This window comes from Mycteria americana, chromosome 3 (assembly GCF_035582795.1).
Source record: "Mycteria americana isolate JAX WOST 10 ecotype Jacksonville Zoo and Gardens chromosome 3, USCA_MyAme_1.0, whole genome shotgun sequence".
Lineage (NCBI taxonomy): Eukaryota > Metazoa > Chordata > Aves > Ciconiiformes > Ciconiidae > Mycteria > Mycteria americana.
Window position 1 is genome coordinate 12333339 of NC_134367.1, and position 27916 is coordinate 12361254.

The window sequence follows — 27916 nt, forward strand, 5'->3', positions numbered from 1 at the left end:
TGCCAGTGCACATCAGTGTATCTAGTAATTTCTTTTTAAATCCTAAGATTTATTCTTACTTAACTCCTTTTCCATAATATAGCTGAAGGAAAGAGTAAGTAACAAACACCCAAAACAGCAATTCCTGAAAAACATTAGTATCAAGGAAAAAAAAAGAAAAAATATAAGATTGTGTTCATAAAATTAAAATACGAACATTGGCATTCAAATGTCCTTTAAAAAAAGATTTTAATATTGTACCAATTTTGCCTTTCTTCAAGCTGTCCTGGTAGTGTACATGCAGCAATAAGTTCTATATTTGGAGAAAGTGGAAAGTTAAACCTAACTCAATGCCCAATCAGTGCACCATCTTTCACCACCCTTGCTGAATTACACTTTGAAGCACTGGGGTACAGAGATGTTGCAAGTGACTTGCCCATAGTAACACAGCAAGTACCAGAAAATCATGTGAAGGCTCTGACTCGCCTCTGGTCTAACAGGAACTGCTGTTAGAGATTGCTTCCTTGGGAGTGTGTGTGCAACTCTTGGCATATTTCTGTTCATCAGGGTAGCTTGCTTTGCATTCAGAGTGACACATCCTTAGAAGTGCATTTGCTCTGCTGTGCAAACATGGATATGCATGAAATAGAAAAAAAAAAAAAAGGGGGAAAGAAAAAAATTAAACATAATTTAGTGGTTGGAAGTTATTTCCAGTTTGCAACCACTGGAAGGGTTGCCTGGAGAAAACTTTTCCCTCCGTTATTACAGAATAATAGCTTGTGGATGCTGAAAAGCAAACACAACTTGTGGTTTTCTTTTAAGTTACACTGCAGGGCTATCTCCCGCTTAGCATTTTAGCATCATGTTGTTTGGGAAAGGTCACGTTTTTACTTTCAAGACACCATTTGTCTTCAGTCCCCTCTTCTAATCTGCAAATAGTTACCCAATAGTTTTGGGCAGGAAGCCCAGTACTTGGTTACAAAAGCTGCTTCAAGTGTCATTTTACTAATCATGGAGGTCTGTATTGTGTTAAATAAATACAGGTAACCTTCATCAAATGATGCTTTTGCATTTACTGAAAGCTGAAAATATCAGCCACAGTATATGCAGGTATATGGCAGCCATTGCTGTCTGCAGTTTCAGGCCACAAATTCCTATTTATGTCGTAATGAATTAAATAGTTATCTAGAACTTGCTGTCACTGTGTTGGGATTTTTAAGCATCTCAGACTATCTCCAGTTACAGCAGTCTGGAGTATAGTCTTTCAGCTAGGGCCAAATTCTGCTATTTTATTTACACCAAGCAGCATGTTTCTTTCAGTATCTTTACTGGAAAGGTCACACACCATCAAAACCAAGATTCCATTTGATGTCAAGATTGCAGAGTTAATTATGATTAAACCACCAAGTAATCTCTGTTGCAATGAAGCTATTGTGTTTTTACACTGGTGTGATGGATAACACCGCCTCGACTACTCTGTTTAGGTCCATTCATCCGCCAGCCCACATATTTCTTAGATTAGCTCCCAGACAAAAGCATGGAAATGGACCTCTCAGTCCCTACTTTTAGATGTTTTCACTATTGTATGAGATTCTCACGTATTCTCTTTACCTTTAATATATTGTTCTTTCTCTGCTGCCCCTAAAAGTGAGATGAATTTTTCCACAGAGGAGTTGAGGACAGTTGCTGAATACTGCAATGACAAATCTCTACAAGAAGAGCAGGAATCATATTCTTGGGTAACAAAACCGTTTTTGAAAGAATTAAAGAAAATAAAATCTTGTTTCTTCTGATCAGTATTACCAGTTGCTAGCAATTCAATCAAAATTAAGTATTACTTATGTTCTCTGTAGCGAGACCTGGGGTCTTCTATTTGTGTTTTTTTAATGCAAATATCAATGATCAATCAACACAGAAGTGCTCTATGAGGGATTACATCAGACCTTGAACACAGTACACAAAGATTTATCATCCTACAGGCTATATTTTTCCAAGTAAGTGATCACAGAAGTCTTAACCTGGTCTTTGAGAGCTCAGTACTGAATCAAGCAGAGGGGAAGAAAGCAATTACAGTTTCCAGACTGATTTCCAGAATAATGGGGCAATGGGTCTGTCAACTTTGCCCTGAAAGACACAAGCGAACTGTACCACAAAGCCGTGTCCCACCCAGGTATAGTCAACCACAGAGCCAGATGACTTGGAAGGCTGTACGAGCCCAGGTATGTGCTGCATCATCACAGTCATGCCATTCCCCATCAGCACAGCAAACAAGCAGAGCTCACTCACATCTGCTCAGGTGTCAGTAGAAATATCTTTTGTTTGGCTGCAGAAGACTATTTCAACACATCCACTGCTGGCATTGTCTGTTAGTATTATATACGTGTCAGCGTACATGCTGGGATTAAAAAAAAATAGCATTGACCATTTTTTCTACCAATGGGAGAATTATCAACTTTGATTGAAACTGAGCTTGGTCAAGACTGCAAATCTTATCCCACCATAAAACAGATTCTTTTCTGTGTGGAAAAATAAAAGTAATCTTTCCTCCTATTTGGTCTTCCAGCTGCTTTGAAGAGTGTCAATGAAATAATGATTTTCCAAAAGTGGTGTTTTTCCTCCTGAACAAATTAACAACTAGAAGAAAGATTAAGAAGAAAACCTATAGTGAAATGACTGAAAGATCTCAACCTTAAGATTTTTTTCACTCAGAACAGGAAGATCTGAGTATTATGCATACCAGCATCACTTTTGGCAACTGTTTTAGTAAAGAAAAAAACAAACCCAACCACAAAAATTGACCTTTTATTTTGATGCTTTCTAAAGTAAAGTATTCAATGTTTCAATTCGAAATTATGCTTAATTTTAAAACACTTTGGGGTCATTAAGAATAATAATAAAAAACCCGCTCAAGAACAACACTGTACATTTTGAAACATTCTGTTTGGTCTGACTTTTACTTCTTCTCATCCCCTGTTTTTTTAATACTGTTTTTCAAATAGCCACCAAACAAATCAACGTTACCCCTAGCTGTAGGGAAAAGAATCCCCTCCACAAATGACAGCTTCACAGGATCTCTGTGTGACACCTCGGTTAGCTGTGCAAGACAGCTGCTTGAGAGACCTCCCAGGTGCAGAACATCATGGCAGTGGTCAGTGTGCTGTAAAAATCCTGCTCTGTTACAGGAAAATCTCTTCACCTTCTCAGCTGCAGAGGACTGAACTCTGCACCTTTCCAGCAATAAAGGCAGACCTCATACTGGTCTACACCAGCAAGAGCATGGCTAGTAGATCAAAGGAAATGATTCTTTCCTTTGATTTAGCATTCATGAGGCTACAGCAGGAACACTGTGTCCAGTTTGGGTCCCCAAAGCAAAAAAGGCATTGGCATACAGGAGAAAGCTCAGTGGAGAACGTCCAGGATGGGTAGGGGTCCACAGCACACGACACATGAGGAAAGGCTGAGTGAGCTGGGATTGCTTAACCTGGAGAAGATAAGACTAAAGAGGGATCTAATTGTTCTCTCCAAATATCAGGCAGATGTAGAGGAGATGGATCTAGACACTTTTGGCAGGTGCACATTGAAATGAAAAGAGGCAATGGACACTAATTCGCAAAAATTGAGATTCTGGCTTGATATAAAAGAAAAAAATCATAACTACAGAAAATAAACATAGGAACAGATTTCATAAAGTTGCTGTGGAATCTCCATCCTTGGAGATACTCAAAACTCGAGAAGACAAGGCCCTATACTTAAAGCAACCTGACCTAATTTGGACTCTAGCCTTCTTTAAGCAGGGGTTCTACTCCCAAGGTTCTTTCCAATCTACATTATTCTACATTACTACAGTTCAAGAGATGTTTTTTTATTTCCAGAGAGGTACATTTTAAGGAATTACAGTTCATTGCTTCATGCTTCAGCTTCAAAGTTACAGTTTGCACACAGTCCATTGATCATTCCTTTGTGAAGCTGATTGAATGTAGGGAGCTGTGGAAGATTATGGAGAGGATTCCCAATAAAACTTACTTTCTTGACAAGTCTTGCCTGAGACATGGAAGAATGGAAACATCATGACAAGAGGTTGGATCACTGCTAATAGGAAACTGTTCTACGTAGCTGGGATTCATTACCTGACAGGTCTGAAAGGGTTAGGATTGAGAAAGAATACAAAATTCTTCCAGTATTTGATATAGTTCTGAGTTTTAAGAGGATCTGGATGGGAGTTGGGAGCTAGTTGTTTATTCTGGAGTAAGTGTCTTGACTAGTCTTTAGATGACATAGATCAAAAATTACTATGATAACTTATGGAAGACAGTGAAAATAGCAAGACCCTCCAAGACATTAGACAAGAAGAGTGAATGCATGGCAAAATAATGAAGGTCAACAAATAGCCTGAGGATGACAATTCACAGGGAATTTTAGGATGTTTGGCTTCAATGAGGTTTTTATGAATTAGACTTTCTCAAAGTATAGACACTCTCTAAGGAGCATCTGGAATAGGCTGGGTATAAATATAGAATGAAATTGAAAATAATTAAGTGACAATATAGAATGGCAAGGGTGGGGGGGGGGGAGAAAGAGCATTTTGCTTTGGGAAGGAAAAAAATGATTACATGCACTACTAATAAAAGTCAGGTGATACAATTTCTTGAGTGATTGTACCAGCCCCAGCTAGAACTCTTTGGGCCTGGGATGACTAGCCCTCTCCCAAGGGATCCCTGAGCTAAGTAACCTAAAAGAAGAGATGGGAGTAAGATGGAAGGAGCAAGGTTTTCCTAGAAGAGCGGGATACAGAAACTGTTCTTGGATTAAATGTTCATGAGCTGATTAAATTGTTTTTAGAACTACAGAACAGAATCAAAGTAATGTTTTGGATTTTTAAGGGACAAACTAAGAAACTAAGGTCAACAAAGATTACTACACTGAGGAGATTAAGGACTCGAACACAACAAAAAGCTTTATCTGAAATTGCTTTCCAGGTAAGAGGGGAGATTACTAAGGAAGAGTTACAGGGATGGAAAGAATTACTATCACTACAGAATGGTAAGGTCACATTTAAAGAATATGATTCTGATTACTCATGTAAAAATAATTTAAATGGTAATAGAGACAGGTAAGGGTTGCCAGGTGATTAATATAATGAAGTGATTACTTTATGAAAACAGATTAAAAAAATCTTAGTTTGTTTTCACTCATAAAACAACTAGGGTATATAACTGTTTGTAATACAGACATCTGGATCATAACTGTGAAAGATAAAGAATGGTTATTTCATTTAAAAGCTGATATTGGTATAGGATCAAATGAGTATAAAATGCTTATGAAAGAACTTTGAGTAGAAATTTGAAGATGTCTAAACATCCACATTGTGATTTTCAAGGACAGCCTTCTAAAGGATGTAGATAAGGGTAAGGACCCTAAATTGTTTCGAGATGAAACCTGAAACCTCGGATAAAGAAAGGATTACATAACTGACTAGTGTGATGCTATAACTAGAAATCAGAAGTGGTGCAGTAAGGATCCTTTTTTATAAAAAAAAAGGTACTCCTCTTTTTATATCCCTAAGGAACACCCAAAAGGGATCTTGGTCACCACTTGCTGAGGTTTGGTTTTCCACTGTATTTGTTTTATTTTAAACCTATGCTTTGAAGTTTCTTCTGATCCCTGCTGAGGCTAGGAAGAAATATTTTTTTTTTTTCACTCCTTGAGTCATAACTTGAGAGCATTAGGAAGTGGAATAATGTTTTCCTTCCACCAGCCCTTTGGAGATAGACTTAAAATGGATCTGCAACATTGGAAAGAATGTGTTGGTGTATCCAGAGGTACTGCAAAATCTGTCACGTGTCTGACTAGTGCAGCTCGGCCTTGCAGTTGCCAGTTTTGGAGTCAGAAAGGAACCTTCTCCCGAGTCACACTGGCCAAGGCCAGTGAGGACTACCTGCAGTCTTCTGTGGCACAGGACACGGTTCATTCTTCAGGATCACTTGGGTACATTTTCCTCTAAGATTTCATGCTATTACTCTTGACAGCAGCCTTTGGTTTCCTTGATCTTTTGGAGATGCTTAGTGCTGTCTTTTGCACCTAGTACCTCAGTGTTTTGTAGTAAGCTAGGGAATATTTTGCAGCTTGCAATGGGCAGTAGGAAGGGCAGGTGGAGTAGCATTGATGCTCTTTAGAGATTCATAAACGTAGAATTGCATTCTTCAAGCCTAATCATAGACACTTTCATGAGCTATCTACCTTTGAGGGCTATTTGCTCTAGATTTCTCCTACAGGTATTGGAGTGAGATGGATGTTTCCGGGGGAGTTTCAGTCCCTGAGAGTTTGTAATTTTTTCCTTCTGAGTAAGCCAATTCCTCTTCTTGAACTATGAAAAACACAGAATCACAAGACACAAAAGTAGGAAACAAAGAGTTTTCAGGTAACACTTAAGGTTGCATCTATGAAAAGTGTACATGGAGAAATCAGAGCTACTATACTTCCGGCATGATGCCTTGCACTTGTAGGGGGCTGAACACAAAGATCCATATGGCCTCTTTCAGATTTATATTTATCTGTCCTATATGTGGTGCGGGAATGGCAATGACACCTCTTGTTGAATGGTCAGTAAAGATATTCTTCCTGCATGGCAAAGAGATATCCAAGTCACTCATTTAAAAACTGTAAGAGAAAGAGTGAATCAAAGAACTCATACAAACTCTAAATTTTGTCTGAAATTATCAGAACAACTTAATTCAGTTTAAAATGATGGCTATAAAACTGCAAAACATTCTCAAAAGAAACATATAAATAACTTGAAAATATATATTAAATTAAATATCTTAATGAAGTATGTTACTGAAGTAATTCACTTCTTGTGATATTTAAATACTGGGCAACCCCACATAAAGTGCTGAGTATAAAATTATGTACGGATATCTGTACAATACTACGATGTCTCAAATTGAGTCCTTCCCAAAGCATTCACTTAAAATAAAAACAGAGATGAAGCCAATGACTTTACAGTTGACACGGGAGACGTGTCTGTATCCTAACACCAAGACATTATGGACTAGATTTGAAAGTGTAGGCATATGCAATTGCGTGCATACATTTGAGCATGCCTAATATGGCCACAAATATTTTACATATGCAGGCAAATCACATTTCTGAAAACATACATGGCTAGTTATCTAGAACAATGCTCTGTTACCCTCAGGAACCAAGACTTAGCTTCAGCTAAGTTTCACCAACAGCTAGTTGAGAACTCAGAGCAATATGTGAGACTCGGAAGGAAGAGGATGCTCTTGGAAAGTTGTGTTCTCTTGCCAGGCCCTTGTAGCAATAATGATTGTTCGAATTGAGAGTTTTCTATTTCCGTCTCTGCTTCTATTACCTGTTTTCGCTTGTGTGTTCATTATGAACACTGTTTTATCAGTGCTTCACTGTGGAAGAGCTCTAGCTTTCTGTCTCCCTTGTTGTTAGTCAAGTAATTATCCATTGCTTAACATATATGTATCATGTACGAATATATTCATAAAGTATATGGTGTAACTCTCCTCGTCTGGGCCACTTTCTTCAGGCATCTCTTATATGCAAAAAGGCTGTGCAAGCAAGATATACTCAGCTAAAAAGTGTACAGTAGTTATTCATTGGCTAACACACACAATAGGAGGAGGGATAAGCTTCTTGAATTGGCCATTTACGTGTGTTAGCAAGTCATATTTCAGTGTATACATTTTAACTTCAAAAGCCAATTCTGCATATTCATTGCATGAATGGGAAAACAAAAAACTTTATGCACTGGTTTTAAGGCAGTTTTATTTGCCAAAGATCACTTTTTAATGCTGTCTCTGTGCCACAAAGAACAGTCTTTGAGAGAAACGCCTTTCAAGCAGCCCATATTTGCATGAATATGACAGTGTCTGTAGCAAACCGATCTCCGCTGGTTTTTTTCCCAGTAAAGAATGGCAAGACATCCAGGAACCTGATTGGTTGGCATGGATTTTGTTTGCTATAATAAAATACAACAAGGGCTGTCAAGACTTATTGCTTCAAACGAAGAGCTGTGTACAGCATGGTTCCCCGTAGCAGCCTGCATATGGAACCCTTTAAACATTCTTAAGAGACCCATTGGGGCTTCTAATTATTGTGAAACATCTCCTGGCAGAACCATTCCTACCCTTCCAAGAATGCGTTGTAAAAATAATTAGATGATGAGATTTAGATCGAAACCGCTAACTAGTGATTTAAGAGTTTTGCTCGTACCATATAGAAAACTAAGGAAATGAAACGCTGAAAATCTCTTCACATGAAAGGAAAACAATCCTTTGTGGTTCACATTTTGGGGGAAAGACAGAGAATGAACTTCTCTTTTTCCTCCTTCCTTCCCCCTCCCCAACTTTAATACTTTGTTTCCTGTGGTTACATGAGGGGGTGGAGATGTTTCTTCATTTTCTAAACATTAAACCACTTGAGAATCTTTCTCCATTTCTGGGGAGCCTGCTATTAGAGAACAACTTGAGGAGCTTGCTTTAATCAAGCTTAAAAGCTATGAAGAATAGAATCACATTTTATGGCTTTAGAGGCTAAACCAACATGTAGCCAATTAGGTGACATCACTCCTACAAAAAAAGCAGAACATCTTTGTTTAATCAAAACAAACAAACAAGATTAGAAGTTTAAGTGCTGTGATTTAGGAAAGATTCACATTTTGAATTAAATCCTGGAGGACTATGGACGTGGCAGTGATAAAATTTAATCACATGAAAATCTGGTGGTCAGCTTAACAGTTGTGTTAGTTTAAATGTGAAGATGAGTATTTTTTCATTTTGCCAAGGAAAATGAATTCATGGTATATGCAGGTGTCATGGGTTTATTTGTATGCAGGTGTCATGGGTTTATTTGATCCTTTTCCTTGTTTGTTATTTTCTTAATTAAGTCTTCAAATTGAGCTTTTCAACACCTAGATCCATAAAATGAATTTAATCAGAGCTGAGGGACCTATTTACATACTGCATTTTCTATTAGTTATTTGCCAAGATGCAGGAGGGGACACATTCTGCTAAATGTTATAGAAAATGCAGAGCCTTCCCTAAAGAGATTACAATACTGACAAGTCAAAGAATAGGAGTGTCACCACACTGCCATAATTCCTGTCATTTAGGTTCACAATTTACACGCGATCACTGAGCCATATCTCTGTGCGTATTCCTATCCAGGCTCTATCTCAAATGTCTTCTTTCACCATAATATTTCTAAAATACGACCTTTCCCACCAACCCCCATGGCTACTACTCAAGGAAGCTCTCACTATATCGTTGTGCATTGAATACTGCTGTGTCCTTCTTCCAGGGCCTTGACAAATGCAGTCCTGCCAAACGGCTTGTTCCTATAGGCCATCACCTTATCCACACTGCTGTCTTTTTGCAGCCCTCCTCCTGCCCCCTCATATCACAAGGCAGCCATGGATGGATGCTTCACCAGCAACGCAGTTCCCAGCTGGTCTGCACATGTCCTCCTCATGTGGGCTTCCTAAGCACCTTTGTTCTTCCACATCCTGCCTCTCACCTTTTGAAGGAGATAGATACCCATAGGCATCAAATTACTAGGGTTTTTTGTCCCCTCTTTAAGACACTTTTCTAGTATGATGGATACAGAAAACACTGACATGCTGCTGGCATGTTAAGGCCATTGCTTATCGTGGTCAGAGATACGATGTCACTCATTTCTTATTGTCCTCAGCTGTCAGTCTGTGTCCGTTCCAGTTCCCTAGCTGTAGACTCTCAGCTTTCTCCAGCAGGATTTGTCCTCTGTTCTCTTTTACAGCACCTGGCACAAAGGGCTCTGGCTCCCAGATATACAGCAATACAAATAATCATAAATGAAAATAAATGAGTTGAGAAATTGCCTGCAGTCACACAGCAGGGCAGTGGCTGATGTAAGATTAGAAATTTTGGGACAGCTGGTTGGAAAACATGAGCCTTAGTCATGTTTTTCTAATTGAAAAATCATATTTGGGATGAAAATTTAAGCTGTAGCTGTAAAACTCAGGGACCTATCTTGTGAGGACTAGTTTCTATGATTTTCTTATAACTGTAACGCAGACAAGTCCTACAGAGCTGATTTTAGGCACGTGGCAAAAGCTGCACAGCAAAAATTTTTGTTCTCTTCCTTTCTCCTTCTTTTTAATCTTAAAGCTTTGCCAGTGTCACATCCCCTCATCTGCCAGAGGTAGAAAGTGTTGAGTCACAGCTCTGACCCATACACAAACCAAGCTTGTTAGCGAAAGGCATCTCTTTTGACCTCCAGGTCACTCCCACACATCAATGGTTAACCGTTGGCAATAGCTGGGCCTTTCGGGATTGCAGGATAACCACTTTTGTTTTTAATACTGGGATTTTTTTATTTAAACTCTGTTAGCTTGTTACTGCCTGAGATTAAACAGAAGTAAGTCTGACAGTGTTATGAGAAGTAGAGGACTCAACGACATACCTTAAACCCAACAAACTGTACTATTCACTGATCTGACTGACTTTACTGTGCAAAGGCTGAGGTTTAGTCCAGAAGTTACTGTTTGCAGTTTTGCCAGCAGCACTATTTATAGTTTCAATCAATTTGAAATACATCAGAGTTGGACAATGCTGCTGTGCGTGTGTGCAGGTGGAGAACACATTTATATCCATCTACAGCCTGTCCAGCCTCCATTCCACAAATTTGTCAGAGCCAGCCCCCTGAATAAACATAATATGTTTAAAGCCTCCTCATCCCCAGGAATCAAGAGAAACTTAACAGCTTCATGGATTAGGGATAGTGCTTGGAAATAACTTCCTGGCTGTTCGAGTGGCCTCAACTCATTAGCTCATAAGAGCAAATTTACAGTCTTCATTTAAGGACAGAAAAAGAGATTTCAATTTAAAATTTAGTAAATTTCTCAGTGAGTGAAAGCATGAGGTTTTATGACAACTTCCAGCTAAAGTCTGAAACACACTCCTGCACAATGATGAGGTAAAGAAATTAGCTTCATCAGACTGTGTATTAGACATTCCTTAATCTAAAAAAGAAAAAAAGAACATTCGCAGGTACTTGCTAGTTAAAGTGACAGCAAGAAGACGTTCATCTCATGTAACCCAAGTTGTCTACAGCTGCAGCTGTCTACAGGTAAGATGATTGCTCCAGACTGCTTAACAGTGAAGGAAGGAAAATAAGCACTTTTGAGGCATGATTCATATGATCCGTATTAGAAAGCTATGTTAAGATGACATGAATCACAGTGGAGAAGAGACTATGTTCTTCGTTCATTGTAAAGGAAGTGTAAGCAAGCAGCTCAGATAAAGACATCAAGATTTAGTCACAATAACCTCTTTCTCTGGACACCTCAGACAGATGATTGTTAGGGAACAGACTCACTGTGTAGATCATTTTGTCCAGATGAGGTTTTCAGAAGAGGCTGCTCAGATTTTTAGTACCTACATTTATTTGTCTTTTACTAGGAATGCCTAAAATTTTCTGCACCAGCTATTTTTCATGTGCTTGCAAAATTTCAGAATTTAGCACCTGTAACAAACTTCCATTCTTAAACCATCCTTTTGGTAATTCAATGATTTGTAAACTGTAGGTTTTCAGTGAATAAAATATCTCTTTTAAAATTTTGATAGTAAAACAAAGCATATCTGCAGTCTTATGCACTGTCAATGCCTATATGTCTTGCAGACCTTAGTAAACTTTTCGACCACCCTGACCTGAATTCCTAAGTCCATAATGAAGTATTTTGTGCAGAGACGTTTGATAAAAGTAGATGACCAATTGGTCATATTTGTCCTCAGAGAGAGAACACTGTGATGGAATTGAAATCCAGTTGAGAATACCTAGGTTAAATGTTAGGAAAAACTAGATAAACTCTGAGGGAAGTGGTGCACACTGCCAACAGGGGTCATGGAATCACCATCACTTGAGTATTCAAGACTGGGCCACCCATCTATTTGGGAATGGCTCAGGAGTAAAGCAATCAATCCTACTGTGATGCAGGGAGATGGACTTCATGACCTATCAGCAGTATCTTCCAGGCTAAATGAGCCCATTATTCATGGGGCTAATAAAAAGTCAAAGGGGAAGCCTTCTGGGGAAAAAAATTAAAAATCAGCACTTAAAATGTTTAGTTTGTTCCTTTTCTTTACCAGCACTACTTTAAATACCAGATAAAAGAAGAAAAAAATAAATCAAAGGCATTGCATCTACTCTTTTTTTTTGTTTGAAATGATGTCTTTAAAACATTAGCTTTGAGAGATAGCTTAGCATAGATTCAGAGCCACGTTTTATACCAGATCTTTTCCTTATAGAGGGATAAATCAAATCTTGATAGCAACAACTAGTCCGGATCTATGCAATTATTTTTTTTTTTTTGTCTCAGACCTGTCAAATATTGGGAATATAATTTGCCCACTTTTCCCCTATCCAAAAGCATGGATTTATCATCTCCCGCTTGCATCAAAACTGTTCTGTGGCAAAATTCTTCAGTGAAATATAAAAATTAGATACTTAAATTGCTGGGTATCACTCAGTTCTCCAGCTGAGCAGTCAGGGTGGTAGTATAAAACACTCCATCCTCTTTAAAGACTACAAAAGATAAATTCAAAGGACAGATCTTTAATTCTTTTCAGACTCCAAAATCCTGTTCAGTATTTACCTGTGAGTGTCAGGGCTGAGAAGTGTTAATATACTAAGTGCAATTTTATTAGGCAAGCAGAACACTCCTTTTGCCTGTAAATTCTACTGCAATGAGATAAAAATTAATCCGGTCAGTAGGTGAACTCTACTGTTCTGCGTTGTCTGAATTTCACATACAACAGATTCATACTTTCGCAATCAAATATTACGTTAGTGTAATTCCAGTTCCTGGGAACATCCTTCTGACAAGAGAGGGATATATTAGTTAGAATAATTAAAAAAAAACCCAACAACTCTTTGATTACTATGTTACATAATTCTAACTGTACAGTGACAGAAATTATATACCTCTATGCTTTCAGCCCCATTACAGGGACGTAACATGTACTGGTGTCAGTGTAAGATTCCTGTGCATTTTCAGAACCCCTAAGAGCAGTTTTATTTCCTGGAAATTATTGTTATAGAGCTGACACGGACAGTGCAGATCAAATGTATTGGTAATCAAAATTTTAAGTTAGTTTGTTAAAATGTTCTAATAACTCCATTTCCAAATAGTTAAGCAGTCATTATTTCAATACAACTTTTAATGTCTAACTAAAGAATAGAATAAAAAAAAGCTGCAGCTGTTGCATTTAAGCCATTCTAAAACTTGCTTTCCAGTAAAAAAAGTTATAGGATTTTCTAAACCTTTTTAACCTCAGCAGCAATATTTCAAACTAACAGTTTATTCAATTAAAAAGGAACATTTAAAAACAGACAATATTTTTTAAGTATCTTAGCAACAGGTGATTGAATCTTTGCCTGGAACTATGAGACAAGTTTTGCCAAATGGGCTGCATTCTAACGATATCTTTCATATAGCAAATGGAATAAATCTAATATTGTTTTGGACAAGTTACATAAATTACATCATAATACAAAATTCTTTATGTGTTTTCAACAACAATAGATGGCGGACCTATGAAAGAAGTGAGAAAAGAGTACATGATTTTGTCCTCTCCAGCTGTGGTGGTTAAAAGCAGGTAGCAAATTCAGATACTTGGCCCCAAAATCTTTACTTGAATACTTCTCCCACCTTTCACACATACAGACAGCATACAAGCTCCAGCTCTGTCCCTGAGGTAGTTTTATGGATTAAGAGAGAGTCTTTAAGGAAAGATCTGTGAAGAATATTGATAAGGTACCTTGTCTCTCTGTTAAAATGTCTTCTGAGGGGTGGTTGAATGAGGATGTGACACTAAAGTTCTGCAAAATCAGCACAGATCACATGTAGTCTTTTGATTTTGAGACAGATCTCTGGAGATTGCTCAGTAACTCTGAATTATTACCCTAAAACTTTGAGTGTCTGGTATGGGTACCATACTATCATATCACAAACCCCTAGCCTAAAGAAACCAAGCAAACCCACAAATGCTACCACCAGAGCTTGTTCTTTAGTTGAAGCTTGCTGCTACACATGTATATGACAGAAAAATGATCCCTCGCAGGATATCAGTCCAATACCCATGAATAGAAACTAATTGTCTATGACTAGAACATGGAAATGGGTTTGAGCAATGCTTAGGCATTATGGGCTGAACTTTTTCAGAGATGTCGCAGTAACAATAAAAACACCTCCCTTTGATGTAACAAAAGAAAAGCTTTTTCCACAGTGGGCTCAGAGTACAAATGCATCTGTAGACAGAAGGTATTTTGTCTCCCAGCCTAATATTGTCTATATCTTAATCGCTAGCCTTTTTCTATTTCCAGAGATGCCTGCTTGCCTTTGCCTCCTTTGCCAGGGGAATTCTTAGGGAAAGGCCAACAACATAAGCTGTGACCAGAAAGCCCTACCTGAGGGAAATGTGAACTGCTACAGACATGAAGGTGTGACATGTCCACTCTATGGCCATGCCTAACCAGTTGTCTCTTAACAGCAGCACAACTTCTTACCAAGGACACCCTTCACTCCCACACTCTCCCACTGAAAAATTATTCACAGAAGAAATGGTAATTAGAATAGAATAGAATAGAATAGAATAGAATAGAATAGAACAGAACAGAATTTCAGTTGGAAGGGGCCTACAGTGATCTAGTCCAACTGCCTGACCACTTCAGGGCTGACCAAAAATTAAAGCATGTTATCAAGGGCATTCTCCAAATGCCTCTTAAACACTGACAGGCATGGGACCACCTCTCTAGGAAGCCTGTTCCAGTGTTTGACCACCCTCCCAGTAAAGAAATGCTTCCTAATGTCCAGTCTGAATCTCCCCTAATGCAGCTTTGAACCATTCCCACGTGTCCTATCACTGGATCCCGGGGAGAAGAGATCAGCACCTCCCTCTCTACTTCCCCTCCTCAGGAAGCTGTAGAGAGCAATGAGGTCGCCCCTCAGCCTCCTTTTCTCCAAACTACACAAACCCAGAGTCCTCAGCCGCTCCTCATAGGACATTCCTTCCAGCCCTTTCACCAGCTTTGTTGCTCTCATCTTGACGCTGTATATTAAAGTTGTTATCCCATCTAGGGGAATTTATTCAAGCCTAAAATGATGATAGTGTGCAACTGTCTATCCTGACTCTCATTTTTCTTCCACCCCGTATGTCTCACCTATCCACCATTGGCAGAGTCGTGAATACATCTAATACTCTTCCAGGAAAGCAGCAGATATTGTTATGTGCTCTTCTTTGTTGTAAAACAGAATGTGTTCTCCATCTACAAATCATAGAAATGGAACTCCTTTGCCCTCCACCTTCCATCTTACAAGACTGCTTCCATCTTATAAGATTGCTCAGTGTTTCACTATCTGCCACTAGCAGAAGTCAATAACTAAAGGTTGTGCATAAAGAGCATTGAAATCAACTAAAAAAAAATTAGATAAGTGAAAGAACTTCATTGAGCTAATTATTTATTTTTATTATGAGCAGTATGGTTTAATAAACTGAATATTGGACTGCAAGCTAAAAAACACTGGGTTCTATTTCTAGCTTTGCCTCTAGTTTGCAAAGGGATGTTGGCAAATCACTTTTCTTTGCACCTGTTTCCCCTTTGTAAAATAATACTGCTTTTCTTTGACTAGATCTTTCTGATCTCCATAAAACTTAAATATTATTATACCACAATCCTTCAATAAGTAATCTGCTTTATAAAATTCCAGTTAAAAATAATTTGTGAAAAAGGTCCAAGTATATTGTACTTCAAATTGGCTTTTTTTTCTTTTTTTTTTTCTTAATTGAAGAGAGTTCAGTTTTAACTTGGAAAGGAAAATTAAGGATATATATGTATTTATATGGGTCACAATTTCTCAGGAGGTTCTAATATGAGTGTATGTGGAATGTTACATATTTGTTATGCTGCTTAAAACAATATAAGTGCTAGTTAAAGCGAGTGAATATTTGGAACAATAATGTAATTCTATACACTTTAAAATTAAAACAATGGTATATATTCTGTTACTGCCAGATTCCTGTCATCCTTTAATTCAGCTTTTAGTCATATGATATCTCTAATGGGATATTTTCAGACTTTTAATGTTGAAAACAAGTTATAAACAATATTCATACCAGCTGTATCATTGGGAGGTAAATGAATCAAGTATTTCAGTGCAATAAAAAGAAATAAAAAATAAGATATAGCTGAAATAACATGAAGACAAAGACTTACTTTCCCTTCTTCCATATCTTCATCACAATTCAAAAAGCTTCATCATGTCAGAGGTAAGGAGATTTCCATACACAGCTAGTCTATTTGCAAAGAATGAAGTGTTTCCCACTTTACATAAGTGAAGAACATTGTGTCATGCTGAGTGATGAACCTTTCTCCTTTGCCACTGACAGTGCATCATGCTATGCCTTCGAATGTACAGCAAGACGTGTTAATGTGTCAAGTCATGCTTCCTTGGAACACCTCACTGGCTCCATAAACACAAGCTCCTGCACATGCACAAGAGAGAAAATCTGAAGAGAATGAAGCAATGTCAGTAGAAGGGACCAAACCAGTTCTGAAGGTGATGTTGAGGGCAAAAAGGTCTGGAATGCAGATCTGTAGAGAAACACAAAAATATTTTTTTCCATTCCAGAAGCTGTTGCCTGAAGGACACGTAGAGATGGCATGCATCCAATAAAGCCACAGGGGGTTTTGATGGGTCAGTGGTAAAGAACCTAAAAGAGACCAAAGAAGGTGCAGGTCTGCATTAAGGTCTCTTTAAGGTCTGTATTTGCTCATTCTAGAAAGCTAATGATGAGAAATTTTAATGGGGAGATGGGAGGAACATCTTACCTTATCTTACTGAATGTCTACGCCGTTAGAAGAAAATGGAGGTCACAGCAATTGTCAAGACATCCTGTGAAGAAAAGGGTGAATTTAATGTGAGGATAGGTTTGCCAATACACGCATAGGTTAATCATCACTCATTTATTCAAGTTCATTTAAAAATTTGGAAGACTTCAGGGAAATTAAAAGTTCAGCTAAAAATTATCAGCCTGGGCTTATATTTAAAATGCTCAGGTTCTAGATGAGTAAAACCCTCTGATGTAACATACTGGTTTATTTTTAACTGATTTATTAATCAACTAAAAAAACATGTCTGTTTGCTTAAGTCCAAAAGCACTCCATCCTTGCACCACACATAAGCTGAAAAAAGGTTTCTTGCAAGAGTTTTTCAGTTGTGCTCCCATCCCGGATGACTTCAGTAGGAGATATTCTGGTGCTTGTCCAAGAGCTGCCCCTAGAACAGCTCATACATTCCTCCCTGACTGTAGCTCAAGAAATCCTCACTCAGGACAGAATCGTCAGAGAGAAAACAATATTCAGCTGAGATCCAAGGTGGATGTCTCACTGGTTGGACTGCAATCTTTCCAGAAGAGAAGCACATACCTCCAGTTTTTCTCTCCTCTCCTTCTGTGCCCCGCCAAGGGAAGACCAGGACTAGGGTAACTAAGTCTCTACTTTTCCCAGGATGTAAACTTTTTTGATTGTTGTTCTGATTTCCTTTAATCTGCAAAATGTAAAATATTATAGACTTTCAACTAAAATGTCCCAGGTTGTCACTTAGTAAAAATGATCTTGTCAGCTCTTAACAATTTCCTGGAAAATGGCAGGATTTTGGTTAGAACTGGAGCTAGTCTTGTCAGCTAACAGTCTTGTCAGCTGGTCTGCTCGGAAAAACCCTTCTCCATTTTCCTGGCTGTCCCAGTATCTGGTTCCTTTAGTCAAACAGCTTACTAAGGGTATTCACCAAGCAAGACAAATTCTCTTGGCAACCTGACAGCAGTCCCACACGGATGAGAAAGGACCATAAAGGACAACTAGCTCTGGACAACTTACTCATTTCTGGTTCTTCTCTTTTCAAAAAGAAAGTTAGTTTCTGCACGCTCTTTCTTCCTCTGTTCCTATCACTTTTTGCAACGTCCAACACAAAATGGAAGGAAGATGTACCTATTGCTGCTTCCTTTTCACATCTTGACCTAATAACAGTGTTTGCTTTGAAATATTATTATGCTTCATGTTATTGACACAAGTAGAAAAAGCCTACTTTTGTTTTATCTCATAGTTTCGTTCAGACTCATATCGGTGGCCATCTAAGTGAATGAAAAACAGTGCTTCAAAGTCACCTTATATAAAATGAAGGCAACTTTCCTTAGCAGCTTTGGTAAAAGTACTTTTCAATCTACTGGTGGTAAAACAGTAAGAATATTTAGACTATTAACCAGCAACTGTTGATATGAAATTAGTTATTGTAAATACCATAATGATGTCATTGGAACAAGCTGGAGAAGTCTACAGACCCACAGAAAGTATTCAATTAGGTTTTTTCCTATAATCTGACAACAAGATAATATTTTAGAAATCAGAAGCCTATATTCATAGGCCCATGTTTTAATAATATTGTATTCTACTTTTAAATAAAGGAAAAATTAGAGAATCTTTCCCTTTCAGCAGTGGCAGTGGAATAATCTGCTGGAAGTTCCATTCCATGAAGTGACATTTCTTTTCCAAAATGAAACGTCTGAATGTTCTGCCAATCACACAGGCCAGTTGGCCAAATATACTCTATTGCTTTGTACAGGAATATGGACACGTGTTCAGTGCTGGGCACTTTTGAGAAATTCAGCTTAGAAAATATCACTGACCAGTACAACAAGCTTCACCATCTGGAATTTGCTAAAACAGCACTATTCATTCCTTATGTCATTCGTACGTCAAGGTGGTTCTTGATCCTAGCATGCACATCTTTAAACTGAGATAAATGTTCAGGAAATGCTCCCTTTTCAATTTACTTGTATGTAAATGTTTAAAGCTATCTTTTCCTGTATTTGCAAATGCATAAAATCATTGCCCTCTCTATGGTCTGGGAAAGTGTGTTTTTGGAAAGGACATCAGGATCATTTTCTTCCATCACTCTGATCTTCTGAGCAGACCAGGTAAATTAGATGTAGAAGATGCGTACAGAAAACACAACCTGTTCAGTTCCTCTTCAGCACAGCTAGGTGAAGAAGAGCCCTCTCCACTATTCTTTGCTCAGTTCAGGAAACCCCCAAACCCTAGAATATCTTAAAATGAATTCTTATTTATTTTATTTAAATTAGATACAAAATACTTTTGAGTTGCCTAACGTGGGTGTAGGGAACCAGAGGACTCAGTAAATATAGCTTAGTAACTTCATATTCAACTCTAAAATAAGGTATTAGGATGAACAACATGTATGCTTGAGTGATTCTGAGCACCCACAGCTTTGATTACAGCTGGTTTTATGCAGTGTTCGGTTTCTCTGATATTCAGATCACTATTAACTACCTACTAACTTCAGCCCTGAAATCATAGAGAAGAGCAAAGATGTCAGGCTGGAGAAGAGGCAAAGGCTTGTTCTTTAAAAACAAAATTTTCTTATCTGTAAGGCACCTTTCAATGTGCCTTTCAAGTGTATACTGTCCCTAAATTTCCCTTTACTTTGTCTTTTTTTTTCCATTTTGTTCTATGGGGAGGTTTTTGTTTGGCTTTCTTTTTTAAAAGCTGAAGCATGATTTCAGTTGCATTAGTCCAGAGGATATCTTTGGGAGCAGATTCCAGAGAGCTGACTGTGGAGAAAACAGATCATGAGATGAAAACACATGTTGCCTGTGAGACATATCACCCTTAAAAATTAACTGTGATGCAGAACGCAGCTCTGCAGCCCACTGACTTGCTCTCTGTCAGGCAGCTGAAATGATGGTGACAAAGGGCTGCTGCTGGTAGGCAATAGCAGAGCCCTGGGAGGGGGAATTTGAAGGGGCAGCAGCAGAGGATGACATAGCAGGAGGACCCCAGAAGCAGACGTGAGAGGGAGCAACAGTATTTTGCATGGATCAGCTCATGAAAGGGATGAAGGAGGAAACAGTGGAGCTTCCCCAGCGGCAAGGCAGAAAACCCAGTGCAGTATGCACTGCCTGAACATGAAGGAACCTGTAATGACACTGCTGTACAAGACACTACATTAAACTACATCACTACTGAGTTATCTCTGAGCGAACTGGAAGACTTAGACCCATACACAGGAAGGTTATAGATATATAGCACAGTGTGATGTAGGCACTGGCTCACTGGCTCAGTTCTTGGAAGTTGCGTAAGTGTGTTGGGATGACATTGCTCTCCGTTTGGCTTGCACATACAGATGTGATCATTTGGCTTTCGGCTCCATGAGTAGTTCATTCAGTAACTGTTCCAGTCCCATCATTTTGCAATCAATTACTCAATGTAGGCAAATACTATTTTTTTTGTAATGTACTTCTTACAGATATAAAACACATTATTAAGTTTTGATATTTTGGATTCAGAGGGAAAATTTGGCCAAAGGTCATTCCTAGTTATAGGAAAGTGGTTGCTTGTCAACAATTGCTCATTAGAAGACCCTAGAAAATACGTTTGTATTTCATGTCACAATGGTTTGTGTTATTTGTAACTTAAGTCTTGATCTTACATTTTGACCACCTGGATGGTGGTCTGCATCTGCATTTACTGAGGGCTCTGTATATGATAGAGTGAAGGATGTATTTGCAGGTTTGAAGTCATACATAGTGTTTTACCTGTCAAGTATCCTGTTCAATCAGTAATTACCTTGTAGTCACCAGGTATCATCACTAATGTATTATCATTAAATGTGGTCCCCTAATCAAAACTGCATAGTCAAACACCCTGAGCATTTAATGCTGTGCGAGACAGAAAAAGACACTGGAATCAGGATCTGGCATTTGCTAGTAAATACAACATTTTTGAAATTACCAAACATTCCAGTGACAATATCAGAATTAAAGTTGAATAGTTCCTAGCTGCAAGGCATAGAGTCTACCACTGTACAAGCTGCCTTTGTGGTCTACAATAGGAACATATTTTAATATGCTTTTCTATTTTAAAATATACATGGAAACGATGATGAGGACATTAGTAAATGACACACAGTCCTTAAGATCAATTTGTACAAGCAACTAGTACATGAAATATGTGATGCAGTCAAACTGATGAAGTTTTAATTTGAAAGTAACTTGTTTACGTAGTTGCTGATTTTAAATGCTAGAAGCTAGATAAAACCTCCTCCAAACTGGTTGTATAGTTGAGATACATTTGCAAAATCCTTTCAGAATGAAGAAATTAATAAAATAGAGAGTAAACCATAGTGATTTCTGAAAGTATTAAAAGTATCATATGTCAGTGATACCTACTTTGTTCCTCTCACTTTGGACCTCACAGACTGATAAAAAAGGAAAAGCATTATAACCCACAAGTAAAACTGTTGCATGATTATAACCCTGACAACCTTCTCCTAATGAGCTTCCCTGCAGATAAAGAGAAGAAACAGCTTTGATCTCCCCGAGTGAAGGACCTGAATGAACCACTGTTTTAAGTAAAGGAATCTGATTAGGTCTACTCTCCTAGTAATCAAAGTCACAAGCTACCATTTGAGGTATTTGTGAAATTGAGATAAGATAAGTTGCTCCTCGGATAAGCCACTGCAGTCAGTAGGAGCTAATTTTGTCTGGGATATGACCACAGGAAATATCACAAAGGGAAATGAAGAGTAATTGTGGTGAATATTTTACAGGGTGGAGCACCTTCTATTAGAAATTGTAAATCAACGTTAAAGGTTTGTAATCACTCTCATGATTATCAATTCTATCTCATCAACGTAATCATCATTATTACCATTATTTGACAATGCTCTTTAAGCTGTATGAAATTTAAATGAAACGCAGTCCCATCTCTAAGTAGCCCAAATGATAAAAAAGGAGGACATATTTATTTCTTATGACAACTCCCCTGAAGTTTGTTAAACTGCCTTATTTACACTAGAGCCATATTTGACTTGAGAGTACCTCTTATGTTTGGTAAATATGGATATTAAACAGATGTACGTATGTATATAACGAATAATAAATAAGCTGATAACTTATATCAAGCTCCTCTCCCTTATCATTTCTTTGCCCAACTGGAAATGGGATAGAATGGCATCTCCAGAACTGTCAGGCTGGAAGGCAAAAATAAACAAATTAGTGCTTATTTTAGATCATTTATGCACATGAGCATTTAGCAAAACAGGGGATATCTGAATGAGGAGCACAAGAACATCTCTGCCTGAGAAAAAGTCTTTTCTGAACTGAACCACAGTTCAGGTTTGGGCCAGAGCGTCTCCTTGCTGCTGTATTACCTGTGGCCAGCAAACAATACACAAAGCACATGGGTTTTTTCTGATTGACAATTTTAATCAGGACACCCTTGAAAACTGAGAGTGGCCATTCAGATATACAAAGGAAGTAAGATGAATTTCAGTAAGGTAAAAGAAAACAGAACTGTTAGTTATAGATTATTCTAAATTTTTAGAATAAATAGCCTTTTGTAAAGTAATAATAATTGTTTTATTATGTAAAAAATAAACAGATAAAACCTGTTCAGCAAAACTCTTCCCACTGCTAAACAAGGGTATTCTCCTGAACAGATTCTGACACTTAAGGATCATACAAAGGACCCAGAAATGTACTTTTTCTTTTGAACCTATTATAAAACACCTACATTAATTTCCATCAGATTTTGAGACAGATTTGTAGGGGGTAGGGGGTGTTGCGGAGATCAGTGACTCATTTCAAGCTGTCACTGTTATTTGTGGTCAGCCAGAAGCAACTGATAACGGAGTATTATCTGCTAAGAGAAAAGGAGGGCAAGAAAGGGCTTATGTTTTGTTGTTCGTTTAAAATTAATTACCCCATCAAAATGCAGCCTTGAGAATTTAATTAAGCAGCTGCCTAAATACTGATATTTAAGGATGTTAGGCATCCCATGTCAGCCTACTAAACAAATGGTACAATAAAGATGCAAACTGCTTTGTTTGATTGAAAACTGAGCTTTTTCACTACTTAGTCCTCAAACCATCTGGCTATGTTTGGAGAATGTGGGATGGTAGCTACTCTAACTCTTATCTAATGATAAGACTCTCACTGTCAAACATGTGCACCAGAAAGCAAATATTACTCTTTTAGGCTTATAAAGTCTTCTTATTTCTCTAGTGAAAGAGTATGTTTTGAAGACAAATTCCAGGGCCTATATGATAATATTTTTCAGTGATCTAAAATTTCCAGATCTTTCAATGCCAATTCAGAAATAGTGAAATTGCTTCAAGAAGCAGTATTCATCCAGTCATACTTAGAGGACAAGATAATTTGAGGTTTCTCATTTATTACACAACCATCTCCAAACTTAAAGAGGGGCTGATTCTCAACACTTTCTGAATAACTGGGCCTCCTTCCAAGCTGGGCTTTTGGTTGTTTGGGGTTTTTTTTTCAGCTCAGATACCTGAAATTAAAAGCCATTTGTGAAAAAGTTGGCTCTAGGAACTCAGCTTCACAGCCCTTCACAACTTTGCCCCTGCCAAAAATCTCACATCACTTCATTTCCTTATACTCTCACTCTACAGTACCAGTCTGCACTGCTTCCACTTTCATTTCCAGCTGTGTTGTCCACACTGCCACTTCAAATTGGGACTTTTTTTCTAGCACTGCTCCTCATCTGACACCATTTCTTCATTTACTTTCCTTTCAACAGCCCGTTTTTTCTGACGACCTCTTAGAAGAAAATTCACATACAAATCCACATTCTGTAGCAGCCTTATTTCTAACTTCTACATGAAAAAAATAATAGAGTGTAGGAAAAAAACAAATGTGCTATTGACCCTTGCAGAGACCCCTGGATACAAGGAAGAAGAGCTGTATGAACGCAGCTATGCTCTGTGTGGATCGTTAGCAGCTCTCCATGGATTACCAAGAGGCCACAAACTACAGTGTGGGTGTCACCAGCCAAAATTATTTACCCAAATTGTCCTGACTCAGTAGAGAGTTTCAGTTTGGACAGATATGATTCTTCAAAAACATTGGAGGAAAAATGCTGGTTTTGTCTGAATCTAACTGTGTATATTCATATTAGTGACTAATTTGGTGTAACAGGAGCAGAGATGTATATTAAAGCTGCTGATGCACAGGTTTCTGTTATATGAGGCTGAGGACGCTTCTTCGGACTAGATTTAGCCTAGTCTCCAGGGTTCACTGTTTCCACGACACATGCATTTCACAGCTTTCTGGGACAAAAAGTATTCAATGGAGATTGTAGACGGTGGGTTCACACATCTGTAAAAGTGGGAATCTAATACCAAATTTCTCATTAAATTACAAACTAGTATAAAAAGCAAATTTAATAGCTTGATTTTTTTGTTGAATATGATTTGTCCTTGCTGGCACTGTACTCTTATTTTTTCCCCTTTTCCAATTCATGCTTTTCTGAAAAGAGTTCATTACTTTCCAAAGGCCATTTTTCTTTTAAATTGTTTGATGAAGTTTGAAAGAATTTAGTTTCTTCAGAAGAAGGGTGTGCTTCCGATGTTGACCCTTCAGATAAAATCAGATAGGACTTGTCTGTTGATTGCAGGAGCTTAACTCTCACCAAATGTTTCTACTGAGGTTTTTTGTTGTTTGGGGTTTTTTTTCTCTTTTCTTTACTGGAAGAAAGAAAATTCTGTTCACTGTATTTCTGCATTTGGCTCTGAAAAGGGCAGGCCTCTTCCCCCAAAGGGGAGGATATTTCAGCCTTTTTATATTGGTAAATGAGAAGTGGTTGCTGAAATGGAAACACTGAGGTTCAGAACCTCTGCTGTGAAACACTAGGGGATGCATCTCGTATTACTGGACACACTTACGTATATGGTTATTTTTTTGTAAGTCCAATAGACCTTGAACTCATTTGTGTATATTCCTAGGGTCAGAGACTTAAGTGATGCTCTGATATTGCAGTGATGCTCCCATCCAGGTGGATGCTGGTTGCCTGCTAACTGACCAGCAATTGCACAATCAGACCTTATGCTTTTCCCAGATATATTATTTTCTGAGTTATAGCAGGAAGCCAGATTAAATATCAGGTGAACTCATTTTACAGGTGCGTAAATATAAAAGCTGAGCTCCAAGAATGCACACTGACTTTGCTTGTGTGACTTTGCTAAATTAGCGTGCACTAATTCATTTGGCAAAAGTGAGCGGAAGAAAAGACAACCATTATCTAGAGTATATACTTGCTTATTCCACAGCAATATATGGAAGACAAGCTTCTTAAAGCTGAAAGCATCACAAAGCAAGTGAATATTGAGCAGTATGGTCCCAAATCACCACCTTATGCACAAATTCAGTATCAGCGGTCATATTCCATGAACCACATCTGTAAACAAATTTTAGGTGTAAAGCGAAAACCAGCTTTTGCTATTGGTTCTCAAAGAATTGTCCCATATGCAAAATCTTTGGAACATCCATATCCAATACTGACACACAAACAGAACTGGTTTGAGAACTGATTTGTCTGAATCTGGTATGTAGTGTTGATAAATTCATATCAAAGGGCTGTAGGGATTTTGATCAGGAGAGCTGACTTTCCTTTGGCTGTTATAACAGCTAATAAGATTTGCAACTGTAACTAGGAGACTTGAGAAGGGTTCAGTTTTGAACAGCAAGAAAAATGCATACTTCTTTTCAAGATGAATATAAATTATTACCATTTCTTAAGGAGCCTTCAGTTTTCATTATGTGGCCTATAAGCACCTTTCTAACTGGAAAATTACATACAGCATACAGCAAAGTGTGGGCTGTTTCTTTTTTTTCTCAAGGGGTTTAAAACTGATCTTGTATTAGTAGGTTAAATGCATTCACTTGTAGAAGACATGACAGCCTGAAGTAAAAAAAGAATTTAAAGGTGAAAGGGTTATCAACTGAAGAAAATTGTCCTGACACCAGTCTCCTGCAATCGTGGGCAGATGAATTATGTGATTTTAAATGAGATCTCTTCGGTAAATTTTCCATGTTAAAAAAAAAAAAAAAAAAAAATTTCAAAATAATTCCTGTCTTGCATTTGTCCCTCACATATGCAAAGAAATAGAATTCTTTGCTTTGAAAGAGAATGTTTTTATAAAAGCCTTTAGCTTTTTTCTGAAAAGAAAGGCCTACGCCATGTTTTGTTTCTAAGTCTAATGTGCTTGTGCATGCAGGAGTGTGTATATGTATATCTATTTCTATGTGCCTAGACACATATATATTTTCTGTGTATGCATGGAAAATACAGATATCCATACATGCAGAAAACCAATGGTTAAACAGTCTGGCTTGAAGTCTTTTGAACTACAGACACTTTAAGCTGAATTCATCAGGGTTAGGTCAAATTTTTTGACCTGCTCATTTTTAAACAGTAGTAGATCTCAGTTTTATTAGATGTATTTTACAAAGGCAATCTTGCTGCTGTTATGGAGCAAGTATTGTTTTTGTCTGTCAGCTTTAAACCATGTTTCAGAAGATTTTCTTGCTGTTATGGATAAACATCAAAAAGAAGAAGAAGGAAAAAACCCAAACCAAAACAAATCTCTCTCTCTTCAGCGTAGCTGCATTCAGCTGGGGATTCCATGTGGTTTTATAGACTTCCCGCTTTACCATAGGCAAAGCCGTTCTTCTGTGGCTTAATTTCTTCTTCTGTAAGAAGGGGGATTAAAAGAGAAGTATCAGTCGAATGCCACGTCCGTAAGTGAACTGTGAGTGGTAGGGATTGAACTGAGGCACTGAGAAACTAAAGCTTTTCCCTCTCCATGTTGAAAGACCCCAAGCTGCAGGGTAAGTGGGAGCAGGAACTCGGTAAACCCCAGAAGTCATTTCGAGCCTCACACTTGCCCATAATATGTCTTGGATTTGCCTTACAAATCCTCATTGCATAGAGGAAGATTATGAAAAGGAAGGAGGGTAACAGGATCCCTGACTCCACAACCAGGGTTAGACGGATGCATCCACTGAGCGCCCCTGACAGGTAAAGAATAACGTCACCACTTGTAACTTGATGTGTCTTTAACAAACTGAAATGAATGTCTCAGCATGAGTATGGGCTCATATCAGATCATTTTAGCAACCTGAATAACTCCTGGCCCTTTCTCTAGTCCTGAGACAACATCACGTGTTGACCTCATCCCTCCTACTATAACTTGCTACCTTCCAAAGAAAAGCAGCGCATTCAAGCCATCCATGGGCAATGGAGCCTTGCCCTACGCCAGCTCCCAGGCTGTGCCCAGGGCAGTCTGAGTGACTGCCCGCAACTCCAGCCAGCCCTGAGCCAAGGACCATGCAGGACAGGTGGCTGAGTTTCCTCACGCGGTTTGTTTTACCACTGCATTCACAGGGCTTAGTCCCCTGGCTGTCCCTTCTTGTCACACTGGTTACACTCGGCAATGCTGCTTCTGATTTTTGCCTCAGTTTCCTCCTGAGTAATGTCATAGGAATATTTATCACTGAAGAACTGTATGAGTACCTGAGAGTTGTTAAAACAAAGAGTAGGAACACTAAACTTTGACTAAATCAGATGTGAAACTTAAAGATTGTTTGCCTTTGTGAACAAGGCTAAGCCAGTTTACAGAGCCTTGCTTCAGACCACAGGAAAGGAGGTGGGAGTTAGTTAAAACAGAAAAAAATGCAGAAATTAGTCATGAGTGACATTACAAAAATACAAGCCTATGAAAAACCTGAGGTGCTTGAAGCTCTACAGAACCAAACAGACTGTATTCCTGACCTAATCATATGAGGTAACTGAAGTTTGAAGCTCCATATCCAAGTTTCTCTGGTTTTGGATAGATGGTGTAAGTAAAAGTACAAAGCCTGTGGTTGGGGAGTAGCTCTGCAGAAATGCCCTGGGGGGCCAGGCAGGAGAAACCGCAGGAGCCAACAGTGTGCCATGGCAGCAGCCAGGGCCACCAGCAGTCTGCAGACCAGGAGCTCCAGGGTAGGCATCATCC